This window comes from Bos javanicus, chromosome 6 (genome assembly GCF_032452875.1).
Source record: "Bos javanicus breed banteng chromosome 6, ARS-OSU_banteng_1.0, whole genome shotgun sequence".
Taxonomy (NCBI): domain Eukaryota; kingdom Metazoa; phylum Chordata; class Mammalia; order Artiodactyla; family Bovidae; genus Bos; species Bos javanicus.
This window is the reverse complement of record NC_083873.1, coordinates 57,092,753-57,120,405: the sequence shown is the minus strand read 5'-3', so window position 1 is coordinate 57,120,405 and position 27,653 is coordinate 57,092,753. Positions and strand designations below refer to the sequence as shown.

The following is a 27,653-nucleotide window of genomic DNA, read 5'->3' as shown; positions in this document are numbered from 1 at the left end:
TATATTCCTCTTAATGCCCTTAGCCTATTTTGCCCATTCCCCCGACTTCCTCCCCTCTGGCAACCATTAGTTCTAACAGCGACATTCTCACTCACTTTGCTTTTGATATATGTTTCCGAATGGGACAAAAAGGGGCAGAGTTCCGCCAGTTGCTCATGACCCAGGTCTATCTTAATTGTGCCACAGGCCATGAAAATCCTGGGTCTACAAGTATGAACCCCATCTTATGTGTGTATTGGAAAAACAAGTGTGAGTAGCTGCTAGAGGATGTGAAAGATGATCAATGCACTTTAGCTTGTCTTAGAGAGATTGTGAACTTTGATTTGGGTCTCAACTTTGACGTCATCTCTATAGGAGAAAATGGATAACTTCTCGTTTCCTCTTGGAATAGGCCCACTAAAATCCTGACTTACAGTTGGGTAGCTTTCCTAGTGTTCACAGATTTTTCAGCTATGACTGATCCAGTCATTCTAAATTCAACCATCAGCTCAGATGTCGCCTCCTCAACTAGATTTTCAAGCTAAATTAGCCACTGAAGTACCTATTGTCATATTGTTTCTAATTGTATCTTATCACCAACTAAAATTACCTTTTAAAAATTAATTTATTCCCACCAACAGGAGGAGAGGGTTCCCTTTTGTCCACCCCCGTCCAGCATTTACTGCTTGTAGACTTTTTGATGCTGGCCATTTTGACTGGTGTGAGGTGACACCTCATTGTAGTTTTGATCTGCATTTCTCTAATAATTAGAGATGTTGAGCATCTTCATGTGCTTCTTGGCTATCTGTATGTCTTCTTTGGAGAAATGTCTTTATTTAGTCTTCTGCCTATTTTTTAGTTGGGTTGTTTTTTTCTTATATTAAGCTGCATGGACTGTATATTTTGTAGCTTAATTCCATGCCAACTGCTTTGTTTGCAAATATTTTCCTCTTATGTGTAAAGAAGATAGCTAGTGGGAACCTGCTGTGTAGCTCAAGGAGCTCAGCTCAGTGCTGTGGTGACCTAGATGGGTAGGGGGCTGGGGTAGGAGGGAGGTCCAAGAGGGAGGGGATATCTGTATACGTATAACGGATTCACTTCATTGTACAGCAGAAACTAACAACATTGTAAACAACTATACCCCAATTTAAAAAGAAATTCATTGTTTTCTTGTTCATTATCTTTCCCCTCTACTATAAGCTGCAAGAAAGCAAGGTCTTTGTCCTGTTTATCATCATATGTTCATGCCTTGACAGTGTTTGGCTCATAACAGGTTCAGTAGATATTGTTGGATGAATAGACGGCAGCTCATGTGAGTGGTGTGCTGTGGGTTTAGCACTCTTCCCAATACTTTTTCTTCCAATGAGCTTAATTCTTGGTTATTCCATGGAAAGACTGGAAAGAAGCCTCATCTTCTCTCTCAGGGGTTAATTACTTGACTGAGATTGGACTGAGACCTTTCAGCCATCAAGAAAACCTTATAACATTTAACATATAATTAACCTATTATAGGAAAAATGGTTCATCAGACTGAATAACTTGTAGATTTTTATATAGCAAAAGGTAATAAATAAAAATAAAAGATAATGGTGATGGCTAAAAAGATAAAATCTAGACATAATAGACACCTTGGGGAGAATATAGTACCAACTTTTCATTCTACATATGAGGAAACTGTCTTCACCAAAGATTAAATGACATGCCTGAATTCATGCAGCTAGGTTTGTGGAGAAAGCCCTAGGAGGCACTAGTGGTGAAGAACCTGCCTGCCAATTCAGGAGACACAAGAGACACAGATTTGATTCCTGGGATGGGAAGATTACCCCGGAGGAGGGCATGGCAACCCACTCCTGTATTCTTGCCTGGAAAATCCCATGGACAGTGGAGCCTGGCAGGCTATAGTCCATAGGGTCACAAAGAGTTGGACATGACAGTAGTGACTTAGCATGCATGAACCCATGCAGCTAGTGGAGACAGCCAGGGCTAGGACTTTGAATTTCTAATCCCAGCCTTATCTTTCTACTTTAAACAAGGGCTTCCATTATGCTTTCTTCAAATGAAAATTTAACTGCGTGTCAACAGAACATATTCTAGACATTTTTAAAGCAACATTAGAAGAAAATGATAAAAATGAGTTAACATTCTTTACTTCCCTGTAATACCTCTGTGATTATCCACTTGGTTAACAGCACACAATCTAATTCAGTGCCTAAATATCTAATTTTGGTAAATTAACATATTTGTCATTGCAAAAGATAAAAAAATGAAAAGGCCATTGTTCCTGTTCTCAGGCACAAACAACTGGCCATAATGGAAGGCAGTGTTGTGATAAACGTGTAAAATGGGTACACAGAAGTGGGTGCCACTGACTGGAACTGAAGCACACTGAGGACAAGCATTTCAACAAGCAGAGAGATAGGACACTGTAGAAGGGGAAAATGGCAAGCGGTCTGAAGGTGGGCAGTGATGCTCAGAGAACAGCAGGCAGCTTTACGAGCTGGAAATAGAAGTATAAAGGAGACAGTTATTCTGAAAAGGAAGGCAGAGGGTCTTGAGGTGGGTTGTGGAGGACCTCGAGATTCAAACTCAATAATTTTTCTAATTTTAATTCTTTTCAGATAATACTGAGTTTTTGAGTAGGGGACCAACATAGTAATATATGTCTTATAACAAGGTAATTCTTACCTTGTAAACAGGTGTATAGTGTTGAGAAGAAAAAGGCTGCAGTTGGAGGGACTAGTTAAGAGTGCAGGTGAGAGAAAATGAGGGTCTGCTTGGTGTTCCGAGGGGAGAGACTCTGAGTTTGTAATAACACCTGGGGCAGCTGAGGCTGAGCAGTATCTTTGGAGAGCAGTTTTTCCTGCTGAGATACTTTACAGACTGGGTCAGAGGGAGGTGAGGAGACTTCTGAGATGGAGATGGGCAGGGGTGATCAAGGGGTTTTTGGTGGATGTCCTCTGTCCCTCAGTAAAGAGGAAAAGGTGATGGCTAAAAAGATAACCCTCTTTGCAACCCCATGGACTGTAGCCTGCAAGGCTCCTCTGTCCATGGGATTTTCCAGGCAAGGATACTGGAGTGGGTTGCCATTTCCTTCTTCAGGGTATCTTCCCAACCCAGGGAAGATTTATTGATACTTATCTATATATATATATTTTAAAATGCATGTTGTTCTCACTTGCTCTGCTTGACAATATCCGTGCCTTGGACAGAACAACTATATAACATCAATGAATGATATCACCTTAATGTTCCTTCTTGCCAAATTTTGTTGTTGTTGTTTAGCTGCTAAGTCATGTCCAACTATTTTGTGACCCCATGGACTGTAGCCAGCCAGGCTCCTCTGTCCATGCATTTTCCAGGCAAGAATACTGGAGTGGGTTGCCATTTCTTTCTCCAGAGAATCTTCCCGATCCAGGGATCGAACCTGTGTCTCCTATGTTGGCAAGCAAATTCTTAACCACTGAGCCATCAGGGAAGCTCTCTTGTCAACTTAATCCTCTTTAAGTTAACTTCTAAGCATAGCTGCAGGAACTATAACTATATATATAAATATTTATATACAATAATATGCAAAAAACTATATATATATTACAAACAGTGTTTTCAGGAAAAGGTAGGGAAAGGTTATCTGGCTTTTCCAAGCCTCATTTCAAGAAATGCAAATTCATTGACATTAAAATTTGCACAAACTTAAAATGACATTAAAATTGCACAAAATGCACTTTGCATTCTGTTTATAATGCACTAGGAGTCACAATAAAGCAAACACTCCATCATGACGTTCATAAAATGCCCATTTGTCAGTCACCTGTCAAGAGCAGTATACAACACAATTAGTCACAAAGTTAAAGTGGAGTGTCTGAGAATTTTTGCTCAGCTTTCTATAACTTGGCAAGACTGAGGACTATTTTTATTTTGAGAATGGCCCTTCTAAGTGTGTTGATGGTGACTAGGAACGCTGTCTCAGGAGAAGGAATATACATGCCATCACTCCAATTTTCTGACTAAGGCCGGGCAACTCCTTTTCACTGAAGTTTTGTTAACAGCCAGAGGCAAATGAAAAATACATGCTGAACAGCAAGCTTTATGCTCCAAAACACAATTCAGGAAGGTAATTTCTCTTTATTTTCCCCCCAGTGATCGTCAAGGGAGGCTGACCTGTAAACTCAGTGCTTCTTCATTACTTAAGATCTATAGGACAGATGAGAACATTTGGACAGTAACAGCAGGAATCTTAGAGTGGATGGAAAGCCAAATTGATGAGAAGGGATTTAAAAGAAGCAATTTACCTAGGTCTATCTGTTTAGATTTGGCTGGTTTCCAAGGCTGTTCAAACTCCCAAGTTTTAAGATGGGAATGAGGTCTATAGCTTAGCTCTGGTTACCTGCTGCTTACTGATCAGGGAAAATAAAAAGCTTGACAAAGGAAAGGCTGGTGCATTGGTGCTCAATTTAAGCATGTGTCAGAATCACCTGGGGGTTTGTTCAAACACAATATGCGGAACCCCGCCCCAGTGTTTCTGATTCTGTAGGTCTAGGGTAGGGTCAGGCGGCACCAGTGGGGAACTGCCTGCCAATGCAAGAGACATAAAAGATGTGTGTTTAATCGCTGGGTCAGGAAATTCCCTGGAGGAGGGCATGGCAATCTACTCCAGTATTCCTGCCTGGAGAATCCCATGGACACAGGAGCCTCGTTGGTTACAGTCCACAGGATTACAAAGAGTCAGACACGACTGAAGTGACTTAACACACACCACAGGGTAGGGCCAGAGAATCATTTCTAGGCAGCTCCCAGGTGATACAGTTGCTGCTGGTATGAGACTATAATTGAAGAATAAGTTACAATCCTGAGTGGAGACTGGAATTTAGTGAAAGAATAAAGGAACCGATTTTATTCTGGACAAAGAGGATGAAGAAGCAAACTATCTTACCCACAGGAAGGACTGAGTCAGAAATTCATTTGAAATCAATAATCTGCAGAATTGGAGAAAGTGGCCTTAAGTGGCAAGGAGAGCCATTGTAAGGTTAGATATAAGGGAAATATTTAGCCAGCAAAGTTAAAGGATGGATTCTTCAAATGAGTGATCTAAAAGGGAAATCTTTCATCATTTTAGTTCCAAAGTACTAACTTTAAGACTTACAGCTCATAAAAGAAGTACATTTGAAATAAGCAAAAAATAGAAACTTATTTGAAAAATTTTAAACCAAGACTTCTGGAATTAAAAATAAAAAAGAATCTGGCTTAAGGAGTCTACGTTGGCTGAATTCCAGTCTTTTCCTACAGTATTCCTGGAGCCAGGTGACAGTCAGAGAGGCTTAAACAAGTGAGTCCTAGGGCCTGAGCTACTCACTTAATGAAAACATGATTGGTCCTGCCTGTAAGAAAAACTTGATCTGAATTTTTCTTGAGGGAATTGGGTGGGAAAACTGCAAAGACATAAATTTCTCATTGACCTTTATATGTGGACATCTGCTTTGTCTTGAAAATGTAGTTGGAAGATCCAACAGCCATTAAAAAAACAAAACCAAAGACATAGGGTAAGTTCCCTTCACAATTCAGTATGAAAAAAGTGGCTTTCTCCATTACCTTTTTTTTTAAATTTTTAAAATTATTATTAGTTTTTGTCTGTCCTGTGTCTTTGCTACGTGGGCTTTTCTCTAGTTGCAGAGAGTGGGGGCTCCTCTCTAGCTGTTGTGCTCAGGCTTCTCAGTGATGTGGCTTCTCCAGTTTCAGAGCACGGGCTACAGCGTTAGAGAGCTTAAGGAGTTGCCACACGTGTGCTCAGGAGTTGCGGCTTCTGGGCTCTGGAGCACAAGCTCAGTCATGGAGGTGTGTGGGTTTAGTTGCTCTGAGGCACGTGGAATCTTACCAGACCAGGGACTGAACCTGTGTCTCCTGCATTGGCAGGTGGATTCTTTACCACTGAACCACCAGAGAAGCCCCATAAACTGTCTTGATTTCTTTTTATCACATGATGAAAGATATTAAATTTACTCTGTTCCTGTTTTGGTCATGACAGCCAGGAATCCAAGAGCTAAGTTTTCTGTTCAAGTCTGGCAGCTTCCTTTGAAATGCTTTTCTGATAGTTGTCTCTCCCTAGCCCCCTGAGGGCTTCTCCAGTTGACACCAGTGGTAAAGAATCCATCTGCCAATGCAGGAGACACAAGAGATGAGGGTTTGATTCCTGGGTTGGGGAGATCCCCTGGAGGAGGAAATGGCAGCCCACTCCAGTATTCTTGCCTGGAAAAGTCCATGGATAGAGAAGCCTGGTGGGCTACAGTCCACGGGGTTGCAAAGAGTCAGACATAACTGAGCACACACACGCAGAACGAAGCCCCTTATTTCTTAAGACTTTTTTTTGGTCTCATGTAAATGTTCTTCCTATCAAAAGCTTTTCTGGTGTAGACACTGTCACATATAATAAATTTTACAAATTGTATACAGAATCCTATTTTGTTGTTGCTTAGTTGCTAAGTCATGTCTGACTCTCTTGTGACCACTGTGGACTGTAGCCACCAGGCTCTTCTGTCCATGGGATTTCCAAGGCAAAAATATTTGAGTGGGTTGTCATTTCCTTCTCCCGGGGATCTTCCCTACCCAGGGATTGAACCTATGTCTCCTGCATTGGCAGGCTGATTCTTTACCACTTAGCCATCAGGGAAGCCCTAAATATATAAATGTCTCTCCGTCTATAAAGATAAGGCTGACCCTCAGGCAGGATATTCTTTCTGGGGACCATAACATTATCGCAAAGAACATGGGCTTTGAAGCCCATTCCTGCCCCACTGGCTGTGTGGATTCTTTCTTTAACCTCTGTGGACCTCAGTAAGATGGCCTAATTACAATGCAAGCTTCAAAGATTGTTGGGAGGACTAATTAGTGCTTTGAATAAAGTGCTTTGAATGGTGCCTGGACTACAGGAAATATTTAGTAAATGTTAGCTCTGTCGGTTAGAAACACTGGTGATGGGATTTTGTGACCCACTCAGTTGTGGAGTTAAGCAGTACCATTTCAACCACAGGATCACGTTTCTGGGTGATGGGAGCTCTGGTTTTAATTTGGACTTAATTTGCAAGAATGAGTGCTCATGATGAGAAGCTTCTATGGCCATGGTGTGGCCAGTGCAGAACCCTGGGGCAGCAGACAGAGAGCAGCAGAAAAATGCAGCACTGCAGAGAGGGGGAGAGACCGTTCCCAGGGAAACAGGTTGCTAGGGGCAAGCATTTGGCAGAGGGAGCCAGAGAAATACAATTTCCTTGAACTACATCTAATGAAAGTGCTTACACTGAACTTTAAGCAAGTGTGACTTGAACCTGAGGATGTTGATGAATTAGAAATAAGGCATCTGAAATTACCCTCACTGCAGCATGGGCTACTTTATGGCAAGAACAATATGGTCACACAAGACTAGACAGTAAGAGTGTGAAAGTGAAAGTCGCTCAGTCCTGTCCAACTCTGCGACCCCACGGACTATACAGTCCATGGAATTCTCCAGGCCAGAATACTGGAGTGGGTAGCCTTTCCCTTCTCCAGCGGATCTTCCCAACCCAGGGATCGAACCCAGGTTTCACTGCATTGCAGGCAGATTCTTTACCAGCTGTGCCACAAGGGAAGCCCAAGACAGAAAGAGTGTGGGTGACACAAAGTCTGGAATTGATCATGATAGATTTAGTTAATATTTTGGGGAAAACAATTCAGAAGCAAAAGTCACAGATGGATAGTTATATGTGGCTGTGTAAAGTTGTATGCCAGACCATTACAAACTGTTCTCATCTCATCATACGTGTTGTATTTCTTGGTGATGATTTTTTTGTAAAGTTCTGAGTTGGAGAACTGTTCCAGGTACTGACAAATAGATGTTTACAATAGATAGAAAGGAATAGTTGCTCAGTCATGTCTGACTCTTTGCAATCCCATGGACTGTAGCCCGCCACGCTCCTCTGTCCATGGAATGCTCCAGGCAAGAATACTGGAGTGGGTAACCATTCCCTTCTCCAGGGGATCTTCCTGATGCAGGGATCAAACCTGGGTCTTTCTTGCATTGCAGGCAGATTCTTTACCATATGGCTACCAGGGAAGCCTGGTGTGCTGAAGTCCATGGGGTCGCAAAGAGTCAGACATAACTTAGCGACTGAACAACAATGGATAGAATCCACTGACTCCTGACAATGAGATCATGGTGTCCAGAGTGAGCGAAACAAGTTATGAGTCTTAGTAGAACTGAGACTAACTGTAAAATGTTAAAGGGGGCTGTATTACTTAGAGTTCTCCAGAGAAGCTTCCAGAACCAACAGAGTGTGTGTGTGTGTGTGTCTGTCTCTATATATACTTTTAGAAGTTGGCTTACACGGTTGTGGAGGGCTGGAAAGTTTGAAATTGGCAGGGTATGCTGGTAGGCTGGAGACCCAGGGAAGGGCTGATGTTACAGCTTGAGTCTGAAGGTGTCTGCAGGCAGTATTCCTCCTCCTTTCTTGGAGGACCAATGTTTTTCTTTAAAAGCCTTCAATTGGTTGAAGCCCACTCACATTATGGAGAGTAATCTGCTTTACTCAGCTGATTTAAATGTTAATCTCATCTAAAAATACCCTCACTGTGACATCTTGATTGGTATTTGGCCAAATATCTGGGTAGTCTAGTCAGTTTGACACATAAAATTACCCATCACTGGGACTCTTCCTGAAATCTCAGAATTTTCACTGGAACCAGAGCCATAGGCTATTGCAACACTGTAAAGAGTTGCTAGACAAACCTGCTGGGCTGACTGTAAAGTGATCACCTTATTCCTGTGACCCTTGTCTCCATCACTCACCTCTAGTCTATGTAACAGAACGGAAAACTAGGAAGAGATTCACTGAAGGAAACTGGAGGGGAGTCTGCTTTGCTTTTGCCTCTCCTTGGGGTGGGCACTGCCTTCCCCACCTCTACCCCTGCCCCCATGAAGGGAGGGAAGTAGGAAGTCCTATCTGTGGGGACTGAGAGAACACGTTTTACTCTTTAAGACCTGCTGAGCTACAGAAACCCATAGATTCCGCTCCAGTGAATACCAGAGGTGGATCACACTTAGAGACTTCTTGAGAGAACCCAAGATGTGGCCCCAGAAGCTTTGGAAGATTCTCAAATATGGAGAGTAGTTTCCACTTCCATCCTAGAGAACTGTGGGAAGAACATCCTGAAGAGAGCTGCCCACAAAGGCAGAGGAGGCGCAGAGTGGCCTGTGCCTTCAGAGACTCGCCTGGACAAGGTAAGGGGTAAGGATGAGTGAGTTTCTCAGGAACTAACTGGAATCATGATAGATGGCCAGGCTCCACCCATTCGGATGGACTTTACCCATGTTGGCCATATGGGGACCCTGCCGGTAAGAGAAAATGAAGGGGGGCTGCAGGCACAGGAATCAGATAACATCACTCATGTCAGGGTACATAGAGGTCCCACTGAATTTCTCCTCACTGTGAGCTCCATGACAGAGCCAGCATTTGGACACCAGATGTGGAAATGCAAGATGGCAGACAAGGCTGGATAAGTTTCTGTCAGTTTTTGCTCTTTTCTTTCCAACCACCCTCCTTCCACTTTTTTGGCTTGCAGGCAGAAGCAGCATTTTGAGGACCACGTGGCTGGGTGTGGGATGTGAAGGAATAATAAGGAAAGATGGTGCAGAACTGTCCAGGCCACTCTACTGTCTATTCCAGGCCTGAGAGTGTGAACCAAGGGGAGGCTGACACCTCAGGCCGGGTGTGAAGTCGACCCTTTGGTTTAGATTCACCTGGACTTTTTAATACTTGAAAGTGAGTCTTGAAAGCGTCTGGATGAGAGAGCTTCTGGGTTGGGGAAGGAATCTAGCAAAACATGTTTGAAGGCAGTGACGCAAGAAAACGTCTCTTTCCTTGTGTCCTCTGTTGAGTTCAGCTCTCTCAGTACACTGGTTATACAAATTTAAAGACTCAGTCCTGTCTGAGTTCATATGTGTCACTGCCCTGATTATCATACTGCACTGACTTGCAATGCTTTGTGGCCCTTCACATGTCTGGGCACTGTACCTCTGTCACCCGAGGGTCAGGAGGAGGATGGGGCTAAGAACTGAGGCAAATGCGATTAGTAGTGTAACAGGCCAATGTGTGCCGTGTGCCAACTGAAGCAGCCTGTCAGAGCAGGTGAAGTTTCCACTGCAAACACTCATTTATAATCCTGCTGTTTCTCTAGGGTTAGAGTAGCGTGCAGACAACTGAAATAAAAGAGTTAGTGACGTCTGCAAGACACTATGGCTTATTATATGTAGCCCCTTTTTAAATCAAGTGGAGAGAGTCAGCCCTGAAGTTATGGGTATTATCAATAAATACTTAAATGCCTATTTCCGGATATCCCTTTCACTTGCTGTGCTAGACATTATTACAAAGCAACGGGTTGATTTTTTTTCAGCTTGTATGAATAATTTACTTATGTCCAGCCTTTGTTCTGGGGCATTATGGTGTGAACTAATTTTATTGTTTGAAAAGCCTTGGTCTCCCCTTCCCACTCCTGTTGAGACTTCTTGTTTAATCAAGTGAAACAATACAGATGAATACATAATACTGACAATGAAAGATCTCAGGATGAAAACTGATGCTAAACAGGTTAACAGTGAGGTGAGATCATGCATTTACTTCAGTGCTTAGAGTGATTATGTTAAGGGATGGCAAATATTAGGCAGATGAGAGCTGCAGAGCCTTCCATATTCACCTCAAAGGTTTCTCTTCCCCCATTTCATCTTTCTTCTTTCTCAGAAGATGTCTGAAAAGAATAATACACGTTTGGAGGAACTTTTTTTTTTTTTTTGCAATTGGAGCATCATTTGTTTTTGCAATTCTTCACCAAAGTAAAAGATTCTCTTTCAAAGGTTAACCTTGTATTCCCAGCCTGAGGACTAAGGGAATCAAGCTAACTCAAGTGGCTGACTCATGGTTTTGAGCCTTAAGAAGAAAAGTCTGACAGGAGAGAGAGGTGCTGGCTAACAGGAAAACCACAGAAGGAGTAGGAATGGATGAAGGCCATGTGACATCAGGAGCTGTAAAACATAGGCAGAAGGGAAGTTAGGAAGCCAGTAACCCCAAATTCAAGCCAGCAGAGTGCTAGCTGCTGTACAGAATTCAGTTTCCTAAACATTTTGGAAAAAAAAAAAAATGAATGAATGGGCCTTACTAAGAGTCACTAGGATCCATTAAGGTGTCTGTGATGGTGGTATTTGCATCTTTAAAAGTATGCCTGGACTATTTTCTCTGGAAATTTTCAAGTTGTATTGGATAATTATGAATTTTCTCCATTTTTTATGATGATCAGGCATTTCTTAAGAAAACACAGAGCCCAGGAAATAATGATGTTTATTAAAAAAATAAAAACTAATGAAATCCTTCTAGAATCTCTTCTAAAAATTTGCTTTGAGGGTTAATTGCTTCTCTTGCAAATTAGGTAATCGAGATGGTTCTGAAAGAGAAATGATATGCTAAAAAGTCTAACACAATGACAATTATTCATAGCATGAAAGATAGTTTTCTCTCAATCCCATCCTTTATTTGATTATAATCAAGGTCAGAGGTTTTTTTCCGGATATTTCTTGCTAGCCTAAAGTGGATCCTTTGTTTTCTAAGAAAAAGGCCCAACATTCATGGCTGGGCCTCCCTGCCCACTGCTTCCCACTTCCTGAGGCTCCGTGGGTCAGAGCCAATGCTTTGGACAGGGAACTGAAACACATCCTGCTCCAGGGCTGCTGGCCACTGGAGTGTGGCTGGAAGGAGTTTATGTCAGGCTGAGACTGGGGTCAGGAGCACTCTGAAGCGGCCATAACATTCACAGACATCCCAGTGTGAACAAGGGAACTCCTTAATACTTGGAAATTCTCTGAGAGGGAGACCAGTTCCTACAGTTCTAAAGAGACTCTAGATGGGTCAGGCAACTCGAGTTGGCAGGGGTGATGCTGAGGGGAATAAAGGGCCAGCTGCGGAGCCCATCTCTGCTCCTGGAGGCTTTGATTGAGTACCCCTCCAGCTCTGCTGGAGCAGTTATCCAGAGCTGAGTTTGAGCCATACAGACTGAGATGCAGGAGGTACAGCTCCCTGGCCACTTCTTATCTCAAATCCTAGACCAACTAGCTGAAAAAACCAGAAAGTGGAAGTGTTAGTCACTCAGTTATGTTTGAATCTGCGACCCCACAGACTGTAACCCACCAGGCTCCTCTGTCCGTGGGATTTTCCAGGCAAGAATATTGGAGTGGATAGCCATTCCCTTCTCCAGGGGATCTTCCCAACCCAGGGATCAAACCTGTGTCTCCTGAATTGCTGATAGATTCTTTTACTGTCTGAGCCACCAGGGAAGCCCCAGACATCCTTATATCAATATAATCTACATCCATGGTTCTCAATGCAGGGGGAGGGGAAGGAAGGAGGGAGGGAGCAGGGACGGAGAGGAGAGAGAGGTATTCTGCCCACTGAAGACATTTTCAGTTGTCATAACCTGGGGGTGGTGGTGGAAGGGTTGCTACTGGTATTTGATGGGTAGAGACCAGGAATGCTGCCAAACATTCTACAATGCACACAATAAACCCTCAACCTAAAATGTCCACAGAGCTGAGGTTCAGAAAACCCTGAACTAAATGTCTGGTTTCAGCTGTTTAATGATCATGTTTTATTATGTGTGCTCTAGTCTTTAGTTTTAATGGCGCCTTATTAGGCTCAAACCTTTGTAATACACTCATAAGTATGTTAAAAACAGAACAATAGACACTAAATGGAGTTACTTATGCTAAGCCTCACCTCATCAAACTGAGACTTAACTAACTGAATTACAGTTTTGGCTCTCCTAGAGATGGAATCTTAAACCAGTTGATCAGGAATTGCCTGATAGGCACAGTTAGGGGAACCACTGCCTTCCCCTAAAGGAAAGTGACCTTGAAATAAACAGCTAGCTTTTTTTTTTTTTTGGTTTAGTATAACTTCCTCGTTCCTGTTCCCTTCTGCCTATAGAAGTCTCTCACTTTGTATTGCTCCTCCTTTATATCTGCTGATGTTGTTGTTGTTCAGTCGCCCAGTCGTGTTTGACTCTTTGCAACCCTATGGACTGCAGCATGCCAGGCCTCCCTGTCCCTCATCATCTCTTGGAGTCTGCCCATGTTATATCTGCTAGATTAGATGTTTCCCAATTCAAATTGGTTTTTGGTCAAGTTCTTAAAATTTTTAGTGTGTGGCTTCCCTAGTGGCTCAGATGGTAAAGAATCTGCCTACAATGTGGGAGATCCAGGTTCGATCCCTGGTTTGGGAAGATCTCCTGGAGGAGGCCATGGAAACTCACTCCAGTATTCTTGCTTGGAGAATCTCCACAGACAGAGGAGTCTGGTGGGCTGTAATTCATGTGGTCGAAAAAGGCAGGACAAGACTGAGCGACTAACACACACTAGAGTTTCTTTGAGCAGGCATAATGGTTTAAGAAATTGTTTGTACCTCTGTGTATTCATATTTTAATTTATCAAATGAATATTTTTAAGCTGATGAAGACATACAGAATATACTGAATCTTAATTGCCTCTCAAATTCAGGGAGGCGAGGCTACCTGCTCCAGCTGAGGGAGACACTGAAGCAGGAGGGAAGATGTGGGTGATGGTGCCACCTCGTCGAGCTCTCCATGTCTCAGCTCCTCCCCTGGATGGTGCGGAAGATGGGCTTTATCTAGGTTCTTCTGGGGGCTCTGACTTCCTAGCACTGAAAACACCTCGAAGTGGAAGCCCTACACCCATTTCACCTTTTCCTATGTTTTTATCAGGTATTTCTCTTCCCTCTTCTCTCAGCGACCAAATCACCTTCCCCAATTTTTCCTTTTCTATATAAAAAGCTTTTTACTCTAACTTAAAATGATTATTAGCTTTATTTCGTCCCTTTATTTACATCTAAATCCCTCTTTTTCCCCACTCAAAAATCATCTCCTCAAAGCCTCCCTTGACCCCAAATACCTACTGCACCAGTACATACATATTATCCTATCAGTTGGCTGAGGGCACTTTGACATATAACAGATATCCTCATGTTATATTCTAATGCTTTATGTGCCCCTTTAACCCTGAAATCCAGGTGTGTGTCTTCTCTCTCTGTAGACCACAGAGTTCTGAAATATGAGCACCTCTGTATTTAATCATCATACAGGATGGATGGTCACAAGTGCTTTCCTAGCTATTAGTAGGAGGCGAGGCATCAGCAACACAAACCTTGAGAGAAAATAACAGGCAAGTGAAACTATCTTATTATATTCAGGGATATATATGGAAAATGCCCTCAAATTGGATATTGTGAAAACAAAAAAATCACTGATGTAGTTAAATCACTGATGTATTTATAAATGTATAAATCAAATTTATACATTTGATTCTATAAACTAGACACAGAATCTAATTTGAATTAATTCTGTAAATGAAAAATTAACAGAAAAAATCTACAAATCTATTGAAATATAAAAGTCCATTTATAACTTGTAAAACGGATTAGACAGACATTGTATATTCTCCATTTTTCTCTCTCTCTCTTTTAAAAGCATTCCAAAAAATGAAATGAAACATCTCCTGAATTTCTAACAAATATCCATCAAGGTCCTTCATGAAACTTTTCTAGTAATTACCACTGTGACTTCTGGTAAGTCATTTAAACATTCTGGGTCACAATTCTCTCACATATAAAACTGATTTTTGATGGACCTATGATGATAAGTTCCAATTTTCGCTACACAGGGTACCTGAGTACCTTTTTAAAAAATCCTAATGTCCAGGTAACATTCCAGACCAAATAAATCAGAATTTCTGGAGCTGGTACAAAACAATGGTATTTTTTAAGCTCCCCCAATAATTCCAATATTCAGCCCAAGTTAAGCCCAATGTTTATGCCTAACTTAAACCAAACTGCTTAAACCAGTGACTTGCTGAATGTTTTTAAAACAGCCACTATCAGAAAAAGTAGTTCATATTGTGCCTAAGTACACACACGGGTATGTTTTAATATTTCAATAAAATAATTTTGTGGACTATCTGTTAAATTTACAAAACAACTGTCATCACTCTGGTACTTTATATTCAATTTTATTCCATCAGAAACATTGTTTTCCCTAAGACCCATAGGTTGAAAAACACTATATACAGTTTGGCCACTAGACGGAGCCCTTGTGTTTAATAACTGGAAAACACCTCCTAGTTAAGGACTCCATAGAGCAAAGGAAAAATAAACATGCATTATTTAATATTAATTTTACATCTGGCCAAGAAATTATGTTATAAGAAAAGGACCATAGCTATTGAAAAAAAAAATAGTTATATTAACAGTAACTAACATCAAAGGAAAGATAAGACCCTGTGCATTACTCTGAGTCCTTCACCACTACAACCAGCTGGTAAGGTCTGTATTCTGGCCCTTTCCCAGTTGAGGAAACTGAGTACCAGAAAGGTGAAGTGACATGACTTGCCCTTAAACAACGGCAGCCCCCATCACTGTGGGCAGAGAAAGGTTTGAAATCCAGACACAAAGGCACAAAGAGACAGAAGCCGAATTTGAAGTCCAAATGTGTTCACCTTTTGTTCCTATGACAAAGTGTAAGAAATTTAAGGTTTGTAACCCAGGTGGCTCAGTGGTAAAGAATCTGCCTGCCCATGCAGGAGACTCAGGAGACATGGGTTCAATCCCCTGGAGGAGGAACTGGCGACCCACTCCAGTATTCTTGCCTGGGAAATCTGTAGACAGAGGAGCCTGGTGGGCTACAATCCATGGGCGTCACAAAGAAGAGGACACAATTTAGCAATGAACACACACACAACATTAATACTCGGGTTAAATTTGTATAAAATAGAAGCACACTGAAATTTCTTCTCTTCTCTAAATCCAGACTTCAAAGTACATACTTTAAAGAAAAGGGGAATACAAAGCACTATAGGGAGAAGCAGAAAGGCCTGAGGCAGAGGCTCTGATGAGAGGCTTCCTACAACGAGGAACAAATTTTGGTTTTATTTGAAATGCCGGGTTGGCGGGTGGGCCCACTGAAGGGTTTTTGACAAGGGGAGGATTTTACTCCTTTACTTCATTCCTCTCTTGGGCAACATTTTTTTCTCAGAGGCCTGTCTTGATTTTTTGATGAGAACATTCCTGTTCTCTATCTCTCTATGAGGTTTTCTTTTTTCATCAGGATTTACCATTGACAGACATGATGTTAAATATCTTTTTATTTAATCTGTCTTTCCTCAACTAGATGTGGACTCCATAATGGAAGTTGAATGTTAGTAACTCACAGTGAAGGCCAGGGGAGGGAGAAAACGAGGAGCTATTGTTTAATGTGAACAGAGGGTCATTTGGGATGGTGAAAAAGTTTTGGAAATAGCTAATGGTGATGATTGAACAATGGTGTAAATGTAGTTAATGCCACAGAATTGTACAGTGGTTAAAATGGCAAATTATATATACATTTTCTCATAAAAAATCAAAATTTAATAATTTAATAATAAAAATCAGTAACCAAAACTTCAAACTTGTAGAATCACTTGGAAAATATTACTATCACTTATGAAGTGCTTTCTATGTACAAAGCATGTAGTTTATATCCATTAATTAAGTGGATCCTTACAGTAACCCAGTAAGATAGACACTATTATTGTTCCCATTTTACAGATGAGGAAACTGAGGTACAGACTGGTTTAGCAATTTGCTCAAGGTCACTCAGCTAATAAGTAGAGGTAGGATTTGTACCTGGATAAGCTAATCCCAGGGATGGCGGAGCCTGGTGGGCTGCTGTCTATGGGGTTGCACAGAGTCGGACATGACTGAAGCGACTTAGCAGCAGTAGCAAGCTGCTCTTAACCTACTATCACAGTCTGTAACACCTAACATAGAGCCTAGCATATAATCATCTAATATTTGTTACAAGCGTAACTACTTTCAAATGGTTACTTTGCTGCTGGGTAGAGAACAGACTGGACGGGTGACAGGAGCATGGCGATCAGCAGGAAGGCTTCTGTAGGAAGTGAAATATGCCAACGTCCTGGAGGTACAGGCAAGCGGATGGTTTACATATATTGCAAGATAGAGACAAGTACCCATTATCAGGATATGCTAGTGGGTCTAACTGGAGGAACGAAAGATGAAGTTCAATCTAAGACTGTACTGTCCAATATGGCGGTCACTCGTCACATGTAGCTACTGAGCACTTGAGGCTAGTAAGACATGAGATGTACTATTGGGTATAAAATGCATTCTGGATTCTAAAGGCTGAGCACAAAACAGCCAACTACCTTACAAGTAATTTTTATATTGATATAGAAATAGCATTATTTTTGACATATTGGATTAAATACAATAGATTATTAAGAAATACAATATACAGGCATACCTCAAAGATACTGGTTCAGTTCCAGACCACCAAAATAAAGCAATATCACAATAAAGCAAGTCACATCAATTTTTTGGTTTATGCACTGGAAAACCAAATAAAATGCACTTGGAAACTATAAAGAAATTTATGTTTACACTATACTGTAGTCTATTGTATGCAATAGCATTATGTCTAACCTACGTACATACCTGAACTAAAAAATACTCTGTTGTTAAAAAATGTTAACCATTATCTGGTGATGTAGTGTTGCCATAAACCTTTGATGTGTAAAACAAAATAAACGCAGTATTTGCAGTGAAATAAAGCAAAGCACAGAACGAGGTGTGCCTGTAATATTAAATGTGTTTTTAAATGTGACTACTAGAAAATGTGAAGTGACACATGTGGTTCACATGGTATTTCTATTGAAGGTGCTGATCTAGGATAACATCCTCGTTTCTTGCTTGAACAATGCAAGTAATGGCACATTCGCTGAGCTGGAAAAGGAGAGAAGGAGATTTAAAGATGAACATTTAAAAATTATGTTCTGGAATATATTAATAGGTTTGCAATGTTTGTGAGACATGCAGGTGGAGATGGGGAGCACGAAGCTTGAAGCAGAGGTCAGGGCTGGCACTGGACCTGTAGGTGCCATCAACCTGCAGATGACACTAAAGACCCTTTCTGGATAATCTATTTGTTGGAAGAAATCAGTCAGCACCCAGAAACAAGACCCGAGGCACCAACAGTTAGGGGCTGGCTAGAAATAAACAGCAGATATGGGCTTCCCCGGTGGCTCAGATAGTGAAGAGTCTGCCTGCAATGCAGGAGACCTGCGTTTGATCCCTGGGTCAGGAACATGCCCTGGAGAAGGAAATGGCAACCCACTCCAGTAGGAACCTGGTGGCTACAGTCCATAGCGTCACAAAGAGTTGGATTCAACTGACTGACTAGCACTTTCATTGCAGAAATGATGCTGCATTCAATTTTCTAGCTAAGAAAATACCTATAAATTCATTATGGTTTCATATCAATGTACTTTTGCTTGGAATTAATATTTTTGTGTGAATTACAGTTGATTTCAATATATGCTTTGCTGTTGTTGTTCAAATGCAAGTCAGGTCCAATTCTTTGCGACCCCATGGACTGCAGCACTCCAGGCTTCCCTGTCCTTCACTATCTCCTGGACTTTGCTCATATTCATGTGCACTGAATCAGTGGTGCCATCTAACCATTTTATCCTCTGCCACCCCTTCTCCTCCTGTGCTAAATCTTTCCCAGCATCAGGGTCCTTTCCAATGAGTCAGCTCTTCACATCAGGTGGCCAAAGTACTGGAGCTTCAGCATCAATCCTTCCAGTGAATATACAGGATTGATTTTCTTTAGAATTGACTACTTTGATCTCCTTGCTGTCTTTACAAGAGTCTTCTCCAACACCGCAGTTCGAAAGCATCAATTGTTCGGTGCTAAGCCTTCTTTATGGTCCAACTCTCACATCCATATGTGACTAATGAAAAAAACCACACCTTTGACTATATGGATCTTTGTCTTAACCTCAAGTGTATACTGAGGTTATTAATGTGAGTAACCTCAATACATGCTTGCTGCTGCTGCTGCTAAGTCACTTTAGTCCTGTCCGACTCTGTGTGACCCCATAGACAGCAGCCCACCAGGCTCCCCCGTCCCTGGGATTCTCCAGGTAAGAACACTGGAGTGGGTTGCCATTTCCTTCTCCAATGCATGAAAGTGAAAAGTGAAAGTGAAGTTGCTCAGTCGTGTCCGACTCTTAGAGACCCCATGGACTGCAGCCTACCAGGCTCCTCCATCTATGGGATTTTCCAGGCAAGAGTACCGGAGTGGGGTGCCATCACCTTCTCTGCAATATATGCTTAGGATTGCTTTTATTCTTTAGACTATGTTTGTGGAGGTTAGTGGCAGAAATCCCTGGAAAACTTCCTTTGTGTAGAAATAACAAAACTCAATATGATAAAAATAGTACTGTAGATGCATCTCACCAAATCCCTAAATATCCAACATGGAGGGAAAAAAAAATGCCCCTTGAGCTCTTAAGTGACAGCTTCTTCATGGAAACTGCCCTGGTAGGGTGATGTGCTCTCTGAGAGAGGGACACATTTTTAGAGACTTTAGAAAATTTTATTTAATCCTCCAATTAAATATTTCTTTAAAGAACTCAGTTTCAGATAACAATGAATGGCCACATAGTTAAGAGCTCAAAGTTGTCCAGTACAGGTGGCGCTAGTGGTAAAGAACCTGCCTTCCAATGCAGGAGGCATAAGAGATGTGGGTTCGATCCCTGGGTCAGGAAGATCCCCTGGAGGAGGAAATGGTAGCCCATTACAGTATTGGAGAAATAGTAGCCTGGAGAATCCCATGGACAGAGGAGCCTGGTGGGTGATAGTCTGTGGACTTGCAAAGAGTCGGACATGACTGAAGTGACTTAGCATGCACATACGCAAGTTAATAAATTCATTTAGTGGAGTTCCTGGCCTGTGGTGAACACTTGGTAAGTACTACTGTTGTTCTTATCTTACTAATAATACCAAAAATCCCCCGCCACCATCCCCATTCAGTAAAAACTGTACTATGAATTTTGATCTTGGGTGAGTAATATGCTGTCTAATCCTCTTTAGTGATGCTGAGCACAAGCAGCGCATTGCAGGATAAACTGTACACTTACAACCATTCTTATCCAGACAACCATTTGGTTTTCACATTCAGAACAGTATCCAATAAACTACATGAGATACTCAACACTTCAGTATAAAATAAGCTTTGTGTTAGATGATTTTTGCTCAGCTATAGGTTAACTGTTCTGAGCACATTAAGGAAGGATGGGCTAAACTGCAATGTTTGCTAGGTTAGGTATATTAAATGTAGTTTTGATTTACAATATTTTCAACTTAAAATGGGTTTATTGGGATGTAGCCCCAATGTAAGTTGAAGATCTGTGTATACACACACACACACACACACACACACACACATATATATACTGTATGTGATCATATCCTGTAACATTATGTCAACTCAGCTGGTGTTTCCCATCCTGTTCTGAGAATTCAGCACTGCTTTCCCTGTGGATGTGTTCTTTGACTTGGTTTAAAGGTGTAAATTTGTGCTCCTGGTGTTACCATGTGGAGGGGATGCCCCCCACCCCACCCCCATTAAAGTAGCACTTTCCGTTCCCACCCTCCATCAGTCACTTCTCTCCAGGTTGGGGGAGTGACTATATAGAGGCTTTGGGAAATGGAGCTCTCTTTTCAGAATCCACCTGAAGGCAGGGATAATGTGTTCTGTTCTCCCCTCTGAGAGGTCAGTTGCATATGGACAGACCCCCATGGGGGAGGCCTGAGACTGTTCTGCTGTGGATGGTAAGTAATGATTATGAAATGTGACAGACAAACGTGGGAATTCCCAACAGCTTAATTCTCAGAAAAGGTGTATTTTTAAATTGTTGCCTGACCCTTGTTCATCTTAGTGGGTTCAGAATTTAAGCACAGGGAAGAGGAGTATTATTTACTGATCTTGAATTCTCAACATCTGGTACGTGTAGCTGGGAACTTTGAGAAATAGACCAAGAGTAAAGAGGTTTTAGTGGGGCCTAGTCACATGCTCTGGCTTCTGGGGTCAGCAGGGGAGTTGTGTGTTTAAATCTTGGTAGTTGGCCTGTGTCTATTTTGTACCCTATGACTAGTTTTGACCACTGGCTTTTAACCAGAGAGGCTGAGCAAAAGGCTTCAGGCTTTGGCAAGTGTGGGTATTGTGGGATTCCAACTGTAGCTTAGGATGGCTTTATTTATAGGTGAATGGCTGTTTCTGAATTGGTAAAAAGATAGTGGGTTGGCCAAAAAAGTTTATTTGGGTTTTTCTGTAACAGCGTATGGAAAAACCTGAACAAAGTTTTTGGCCAACCCAATATTTATATCCTGGCAGGACTGTTGCTGCCAGCCTTGGAAAGCAGTCATATTGGAGGCCAAGACGGGGAAAGTGTTTGTTGGGTATGGGCCTTCTAGATAATCAGGAGCTGAGTGACTTTGCTGCTTGACTCAAAAGAGCAAATATAGCTGTGCTCCATGTGCAATGCTGACATTGAAAGGTTCTAGCTTTAAATTATTATTAGTGCTATTATTATTTTTAATTTTATTGAAGTAAACAGTTGGTTTAGGTCTTCCCCAGTGACTCAGAGGTAAAGAATCCACCTGCAATGCAGAAGGCTAGAAGGAGACAGGGGTTCAGTGCCTGGGTAGGGAAGATCCTTTGGAGAAGGGAATGGCAACTCACTCCTGTATTCTTGCCTGGAAAATTCCATGGATGGAGGAGCCTGGCATACTGCAATTCATAGGGCTGCAAAAGAGTCGGACATGACTTAGTTACTGAGCAACAGCAATATACATATATATATATGTTGCAAAGAGTCAGACACAACTGAGTGACTAAACAACAATAAACTGTTGATTTACAATGTTGTATTAATTTTTTATGAACAGCAAAGTGACCCAGTTATACATATATATTCTTTTTCATATGGTTTGTCACAGAATATTGAATATAGTTTCCTGTGCTATATAGTATGACCTTTATTTGTTTATTCATCCTATATATAATAGTTTGCCTCTGCTAATGTCAAGCTCCCAGTCCTCCTCTCCCCACCTTGACAACCACAATCTTGTTATCTATATCTGTGAGTCCGTTTCTGTTTATGTTGATTTGTATCATATTTTATATTCCACATATAAGTGATATCATATATTTATCTTCCTCTTTTTGACTTACTTCTTAGCTTTAAATAATTAGCATTCAGCCCAGGGAGGTAGCATTACTCTGGATGCCTCAAAATACATGAACATTCAGGGCCAAAAGAGAGAATTAATATGGTTAACTTCTTGTAATTATGTGCTGGCCCAAGGCTCTCAAGAGTCACCTGTGAAAGGTAGTATATTCAGAATAAATACATAGCATATGCCATGTATGAAAGTAGAAGTTTCATACAGGGTTGAAGTAGAAAACAACTCAGTGCAATGGTCACAAATCCAAAGGCGCATCACTAAGAATGAGTTAAAAAAGGAAGGACTCAGGTGCTTTGAAAAGTGTGCTTCAGTGTGACAATCATATCAAAAGCAGCAGAAGACTGAAAACAAAATAAACAAACTGATCAAAAGTTGAAGCAAAGAAAGATTTCCTTGAGGGAGAGGCTGACATCTTAGAAGACATGCTAAATAAATATGATACCTTTGACATCTGAAGAGACAGCTATGAAACGTAAGGAGGTATGCCTGAGCCTGTCAGTTCCTATTAAGGAGAGACTTTTAGATTGATATTAGATGGGAAAGAGTGATTTGAGCCCAAGGAAACCCCACAGAGGACTGAAAACACCTGAAATTACTCCTCCAGAGGGTGCTAAAGCCCAGGAAACGTTTGCAAACACTACTGCAGAATCTCCAGGAAGAGCCGTGGAGGACCCATATCCTGCTGATTGTGTTGGTATGCCGCTGCTGCTAAGTCGCTTCAGTCGAGTCCGACTCTGTGCGACCCCATAGACAGAATCCCACCAGGCTCCCCCGTCCCTGGGATTCTCCAGGCAAGAACACTGGAGTGGGTTGCCATTTCCTTCTCCAATGCATGACAGTGAAAAGTGAAATAGAAGGTAGTCATCTATGTAGACAGACTGGTTACGGAAAGACGTGGGAAGGCAGCAAAGACTTCCTGGGTGGGTTTTCAGGTGATAGAGATCTTGCAGGAGGTGTGCAGTTGTTTCCCATGATCTGAGGGACTTGCTCGAGAAATTGATGAGATTAGAACTTGAAGACAGAAGGTGAGACATACTACAAGAGAACAGGCAGGATAATAATGGAGTGAGTTCAGGTCTTGGTTCCATGCTGATCTTGTGGAAGGGTATCACCTGGTGAAATCTCTAATGTGGAGGTGGGGGGGTGGGTGCAGAGAGGTGTGTTTCTTTTTTTTTTTTTGAACAGTAGATTTCTTGGGCTCATAATTTCTTATCTCTCACCATAGGAGACCCACAGGATAAGATCGAAAGCGGTATCTTAGAAAGTCAGTTGGTTTATCTATAAATCAAAGGGGAAAGAAGGCCCACAAATTCAGTAAACAGGGCTAGTCTCAAGTGTGTTAGAAAAGGGAAGAGACCAAGCTAAGGATTAAACTATCAGAAGTCTCCCTGAGATGGCCTAAAAGGCTAGATGATGCCACTGTAGAGAAATACTACACAGAGAAATGCTTCCCTAGATTCCAGTGGTCAAAACCTGAAGGAAACCAGTGTTTTAAGAGGAAAAGGGCAGAGGGAATGGTCCTCTGCAGGCTCCCGAGACACCAAAGCACTTCTAGCTCAGGAATCTTAGAGCAGTCCTCCAGTTTGAACCATTTGTGGATTCAGTGAAAATCCACCCAATGAACCATATTTCATAGATATAAGTGAGGCCAGAGCAAGAGATGGGAACAGACATTTGTCATAAGAGTTTCACAGAAGCCTGTGGTCATGTCACTAAAGTCTTGTACCCTCAGTGTAGATTGGGGTTCCAGAAGCATGAGCTGAAAGGGGAAATGGAGCGGGAGAGACGTGGACCAGCACCATTTTCCAACACTCATATTTCCACTGGAAATGGCAGGCAACTATCAAAGCCTGATACCTGGGTTTGCCACCATTCCAAATGGTTCAGTTTGCAAGGCAGGAAAGTCTCAACATTACATCCTGTTAAGGGAGACACTACATGCAAGGAGAAATGTCCTCCTGAATTCATAAACGCCAAAATTAATCTCTTGATGGGAATTTTCTCCCAGATGAATCTAGGTCATAGTCGCTGGAGTGCACGCACAGACCAGCTGGCAAGGTGGAAACCAGGACTCTCTCTGCTGACCCTTTCACTTTCTACCACTGAATCTCTGCTATGGTTTTTGGCAGCATGAAGTATGGGTTTGTGGAACGTAAGGGTGTCAGGGCTACCTTCTTTACCTGGGGTTGGCTTCATTTCTGCATTTTATGGGTGTGGGATCAGCACCACAGTGGCTAGCCATATTTTATTATCATTTGGAAGCACAAAATAATAGTTCATTTCTGAAATGCTGAAGTCGTAACACCTATCCACAGGAGGACAGCCCATGCTCATCCTAGGTGAATGAGACTGAACAGAATAAGATATTCAAGATCAATTCTAAGCTTAAATTTAAAATATTCTCCCCAAAAAAGTAAGAGAATTTTCAATTAATTTTGAAATTTGACTTTACCTTCTACTCCTTTGGATGTTAATCTTTAATTTCTCCCTGTGTAATAAGTAAGGGGATGAGATTTATATTCAGTAGAACTGTTTTACGAGCATTTCATTATTAGAATAGCTATATGCTGTCTTTTAATCTCATTACAGAACCTCTGAAGGGCTATTTTGAACAATGTGGCTGTACGTAATTTGGGATGGGAAATAGAATACACACTGAATTTCAGATTTAGGTACAGGGCAGCTTTCATATTAACTTAATAACTGTATTTCTGACCTATCTTGGTGTTTTCTGGGGACAGAACTGGATGCTGCCTAGTCATGGTCCAGGGAGGAAGGTCAGAGTAGTAGTAGTTGGTCTGGAAGATGGCTTCATGAATTTGGAAGTGCTCTGACACATATCAGTCCCACTGAGGGGGTGGTCACACACCCAGATGACCCACAGTCTTAAAGGTTGAGCCCAGAGAAGTTGAGAGACCATAACTCGGGAGTATGAAATGGAATCCTACACCCCACACAGGGTGTTTATTAGAATAACATCGCTGCCCTTTCTCTGCTGTCGCTCCTCATTCCATCCAGGTGAGGCGGTGTCACTTATTTGACTGATGTGGGAGAGAGGATGGAAGCCAAATCAATCGGCCCTTCTGTCTTCCTGGTATCTGCTCTGCTGAAACCTCACTCAGCTCTGATCCACCAGGGCAGGCTTCGTGGGATGGGGGTGGGAGCTGAAGTGCTAGGCTGGCCCATGGGTGGGTCATTCTGCCTCACGAAATACTTAAGAATTTTGCTTGGTATCAATTCTAAGCCATGTTGTTCAACAGCTTGGTCATGAAAAAGGTAACATTTCAATCTCTACCTATCTGATTCCTGCAACCACCACTCTGTGGGTGCTAAGTTGCCTCAGCTGTGTCCGACTCTTTGCAACCCTATGGACTATAGCCTGCCATGCTCCTGTCCATGGGATTCTCCAGGCAAGAATACTGGAGCTGGTTGCCCGCCAGGGGATCCTTCCAATCTAGGGATTGAACCTGCATTTCCTTATGTCTTCTGCATTGGTAGACAACTTCTTTACCACTAGTGCCACCTGGGAAGCCCCTCCACTGGTTCTGAATTTAATCAAGGAAAAGAAGTACAATCTCCTAATATACTGAATCCCTGACACTTGTACTCCTCAGAAATGGGAAAAGTACGCCTTAACTGGCTTGTTGGAATTGATGCAGAGTGACGATGAGGGCTCAGAATCCCACCTGCCTGGGCTCACATTCAGCTCCATCACTTCCTGGCTATGAACATATGGACATTTGGGAATAATGTGGCACCACTTCATAAAAGTTTTGGTGAAAACAAAATGAGATAATGTAGGCTATTTGTAAAATCCAGTTTTTTGGATCTCCTGACCCAAGTTCTTTGGCATAGAGTTCTTAGTAATAATCAGCATTTATTTAACACACGCAATGGATAAGGGTCAGTGCTAAGTAACACAGGGTATCATTTGTCACAAAACTGTGTAGTAGGTACTAGTATTATTTCAATTTTATAAACGAGGTAACCAAAGCCTAGATTAAAAAGATTTGTCTGTGATTACATGTTATGTGAATAGTAAAGCAGATATTTGAACTCAGAGTTCAGATTCAAGACTCTTAAATAATATGCTATCTCCCAAAAATAACATTGACCATTTACTGGCTGCCTACTCTGTACCTAGCACATGTTAGGGGCTTTGTCTCATAATTTCCCCCTATCCTATGCAGGTCTAAGGGTATAGACTTCATAGTCAGACACATGTGATGACGAATTCCAACTCTGCCATTTTCTGACCTAGTACCCTTGGGGAGATTAAGCTCATCTCTCTGAGTCTCAATTTTTCACCTGTAAATTGTAGACAACAATACCTATACCGCACAGATTCGCTGCAAGCATTAAATGGAAAAATGCTTAGTAACTTGGCCCACTAGAAGCAATCAATAAGAGGCATCAACTCTCATTCCCATTTTATGATGAACAACAGACGATAAAGTTCACAAACGTCAGGTTCAAATCCTGACTTACCCAACTAAAACCTTGCTTTTTCCTCTCTGCTTTTCCTATTCCTAAGAATTTTTGGCCTCTTCTTGTTAATTTCCCATCACCACTCAGTCCTTCCAGGGGAGAACAAATCCATTCCGTACCTTTCGAAAGGTCCCCAGTTGTGTTCCTTGGAGCCACCTTAGGGGCCTTGTGGGTGGAATGGGCACAGGTAGGGTAGGAGGGATGTGGAAATGCCCTGTCCACTCTGCTCCAACTGGGCTACTTCAGACTTCATTTGTCTGCCTAAGAGAGTTTGTTTTAATGCCTCTTGGCAGAACGAAAACAAACCTATGTGAGAGGCACACGAGATGGGAGCAGGAGGCTTGCCGTGGCCTGGGACTGAGGTGACGTCACCACTCCCCAGTGCAGGGCCGTGGGCCACTCTGCCTCAGCGTCTCTGTCTCAGTTTACTCAAGTGAACACACTATAATACACCTTTAATGTATCCTGGGGATACACGCTGAAATGTGCTTTGTGACACACAAAAGCACGGCACCAGAGTGCATGTATCCTGAAGCCAGACCCGCCACACCTGAATTCTGGCTCCCTCTCCCACTGTGACTCTGGGCCAGCCATTCACCCTCTCAGTACCTTAGCTGTCCTGTGAAGTGGAGGGAACAGCAGCATCTTCAACACGCTGTTGGAAGGCCTAACTGGATGAAAGTGTGCAAACACTGTCCCGTAAGTGTTTTGTTACATTTATTCTTACTCTCAGGTTTGAATGACCATGTTGACTTTGTCCATCACAGTTCTTCCTGTGAAAACCTCTGCAAAACAGACCAGAAAATGCTGCCTTTTTCTGAAGGTTAAATACAACAAAAGACTGGGCAAATTCATGGACTGTCATGTGGTTTTCCACCGAATTGCCACAACCACCAGAGTGAAAAAAGGTTTTGGGTGGCTGGTAGGGGATATGTGGAGCCCAAGTTATCAAGCATTTGCTAAGCTCTAGCTTTCCTTTAGGAGAAGGCAATGGCACCCCACTCCAGTACTCTTGTCTGGAAA

General features: G+C 42.1%; 1 protein-coding gene across 1 annotated transcript in view; it reads left to right on the top strand.

Annotated features, from left to right (window-relative positions):
• LOC133249148 (sterile alpha motif domain-containing protein 1-like) overlaps window positions 1–13,869 on the top strand; it is a 108,498-nt gene extending 94,629 nt beyond the window's left edge. Inside the window, exon 5 of the mRNA XM_061419227.1 lies at window positions 13,538–13,869. The gene's annotated coding sequence lies outside the window, so the exon portion shown is untranslated. The remainder of the gene's footprint in view (window positions 1–13,537) is intronic.
• The last annotated feature ends 13,784 nt before the right edge of the window (window positions 13,870–27,653 follow it).